Raw genomic sequence first — 3,483 nt, 5'->3', positions numbered from 1 at the left:
CACGGTATCTGATTCTGTAATTTTCTAAAAATCATATTCAAAGAAATTGAAATTAACTGAAAACGAAAGGAGATAATGGAGATTATGGGAATATAAAGTGTTTTACTTATAATTAATAAATTATTATAAGACGAACAATTTACTTCTTATTGTTAAACTCCTCGTCTCTCTAAATCGAGGATATATCTGCTATTCTATGAAATAAAGAATATTTCAAGTGAAAAACGTCTGAGAAATTCTAGCAACATTCTTCTGTTGATATTGTATTTCATGATTTGCTATATTTAACCTCATAAAATCGGATATATGGGAATGGGTAGGCCTATATTTTAATTCAGGGATATTCATTTGTTTTGATAACGCGTCAGAATGAAAGGGCTGTCAATCGGAAGTGTGTGTCATTGTTTTAGAGGCACTTTATATGAATATAGGAGAAAATATTGCGCTTTGTTAAGATGTTTGGGTAGATTTACTCTGCCATCTTGATGCGGCGCTAGCTTGTCAGTTGTTTTGAATTGCGCGCTCAAACTGTTACCAACCGCCAGTGAAATAAACTCCACCCTCGACTTGTGCATAAGTTATCTCTTTCCGAGATTGTTGGTGGGAATATTGCTTTTAAAACCCAAGTATGTATATTTTATGTGTTATTTTGATATTTCTATGCTCATCAAGGACTGTTACGATTTGTACTTTATAAAAAGACACTTCCACAAGTCTGGCATCACTGAACAGGGCCTGCCTGCCTTGGAAAGCGTTTTAAGCAAGGAACGGTACAGCGCTTGGCTTGGCCTGTCGGCAACAATTCTTGCCCAAGCGCTCCCCTGCTTAAAACGCTTTTACACTGGCTTCATGAATGCGAGACGGTGGGCCTATTAGACCGGCAGCCCAACGACATGGGGTTAGACGAACTAGATACCAATGGTTGTGGTTGTGTTCATAGGTAATCAAAAGCTCCATCTGCTCGTCTGAAGGAAGGTCATTGCTCGTTGAAGCTATGTGTACACCAGGCATTAGTGTAGTATTAGTAGAGTACCGGACATAACTTAGTAAGTATTTCTTGCTATATATTCAGGGTATTGGTTGGGCCTGCTCACTCGATAATGTTCCTGTATTATCTCTCTAATACACGTACATGTATGGATGTCTTGCTTATAGATAAAAAAAAAAAAAAAAAAAAAAAAAAATCTGGACAAGTGTCCAATTTGGGGGTCTGGTAAGGCCCACCCACTCATGAATGTGTCTGGTATGATTGCAGCTGGTACCTCCAATATCTAGGGTAGCCTAGATGGGGCAGTGGGTCCAGTTTGGGAGTCTGGTAGGGCCCACCCACGCATCAACACGTCTGGAGTTGGTCAATTTCATTTCTCTAGGATGTCATTCACCATACACCTGATTACAGCTGGTACCTCCAATATCTAGGCTAGCCTAGATGAGCCCCAGGGGGTCGAGGGTCCGTATTTGGGGGCGTCTGGTGCTCATAGTTCATCAGCCGATTTTTCTGGAGTATTTTTTTCTAGACTTTGTACACTAAACATGTTCATTTGGCATTAATTTTGACCGGTACCTTGTTCATCTATGCTAGACTAAGTTTGAAGCTCTTTTGGAGGGGTCTGACAGGCCCTTCCCACCCCAAAAAAGTCTGTCGTTTGTACTGCTGATGGAGATTTGATGATGAATAAACATTGGATGTGATTTCAAGTGGTACCTCGGTCATCTATGTCAGACCCATATTTTCGCCCCTTATGGGGGTTCCCATCCCTACCCCCACCAGGGGGTTCCCGGCAGACTTACATTATTGAACAACCCAGGTAACCCACAAAATAACCATATGCTCGGACATTGATATCTAGTTCGTCTAACCCTATGTCGCTGGGCTGCCGATCTATTCCGTACGTCCCCGTCCTTCTACCACCACCACCCCTACAAGTATCTTAAATACTCTATTTAGCCCAGCTAAATGGAACCGATTTTTCGTGATCCCTCTACAGCTAGCGGGCAAATTCCCTTCCGTAACCGACCCGATCGTTCCCGTCTCGTTACAGTTACATCTGAAACCCAAGTTATAGCATTATCGAATCTAACTGATCTCTCTGGCAACCCCATCCCTGCAGAACCTCACCCAACTCTTAACACTTGTACCGGAACTGTCTCTATCTCCCCAGCAAACTGCCCTATGGATATCCATTGGTTAGATTGTGGAGAATACTCACTCGGCTGCCTCAAAGACCGTGATGTGACAACAGTGCAGTGCTACTCCATTCCTCCTAGAGGTCATCAAAAGAACCCCACCAACATTTCCAAAATTACTTTCCGTACACATGACCTTCTCTCATATCTACATTGGTGGACAATCCCTCTCTCGACCATACCAACCTCCTCCCCGTCAATGTCAAAACTGTTGGCGCTTTGGACATCCTGCCAAACACTGCCGTTCCACAGCCCGATGCCCCTTGTGTGCCCAACCCGGTCATAAGCGATCAAACTGCTCTGCACAATCACGCACATGTGCTAACTGCGGTGGCCCCATAATGTGTTTTATAGAAGCTGTCCCACCTACAAGTTTGAGTCTGAGGTGACCACTCTCAGATACACCCTTGGTTTCACTCTGCATGAAGTCAGACAGGAAGCACATCGACGAGGTTTCTCTCATACTCCCTGCTTCAGTAAGGTCGCTGGCTCTGCCCCTCCTCCTCCATCCCAAGATGGAGGGGGAGGAGCACCCCCCTCTACCTACTTACTCCCCGAATTCAACTTCAAATTCTTTTGCCACTCTAAATCCAGACTCCAATCTTAACTACAGCTCCAACACCGTCCCCTGAATCCCTTACCTAGACCCACCAGAGCCCATCCACACAACGATTCTTTACCCATCTTTACCCTTTCAAGATTAGATAGTTGGCGCATGGCAATTATCACCCATGACCCCTATACCTTCATATAGTGCTATATGACCTAAGATGTCTCGCACATTTATATATATATATATATATATATATATATATATATATATATATATATATATATATGTATGTATGTATGTATGTATATATATTTGTAAATGTACATATGACGAGGACGATTCTGAAACTGTTGTCTCACTTTCTTCAATAAATCTAGTTTGTGCACATATGTATATGTATGTATATATATGTATATGCATGTGTGTGAGTGAGAGAGAGAGAGAGAGAGAGAGAGAGAGAGAGAGTGTGTGTGTGTGTGTGTGTGTGTGTGTGTGTATGTGTGTTATAGGATCCACGGATCCATCCGTGTAGTAGGTTATGCTACCCGGAGGAGTTATTTGAGCAATGCCCCTTTGTACGTGTACCTTTAGGCTAAGCATAGAGTATTAATCTTTTCTCCTTGACAGGCTTAGGACTGAGAACTCGATCAAGTTGTTTGCCCACGGCCGGGGTTCTTTATAGTCAGGGTGAGGGGAGTCCATGCCTTTGGCAAGCGGTGGTTCTTTGAGCTGGAAGCGTATCA

Source organism: Penaeus vannamei, chromosome 8 (assembly GCF_042767895.1).
Source record: "Penaeus vannamei isolate JL-2024 chromosome 8, ASM4276789v1, whole genome shotgun sequence".
NCBI classification, from domain to species: domain Eukaryota; kingdom Metazoa; phylum Arthropoda; class Malacostraca; order Decapoda; family Penaeidae; genus Penaeus; species Penaeus vannamei.
Note: the sequence above shows the minus strand (reverse complement) of the source record.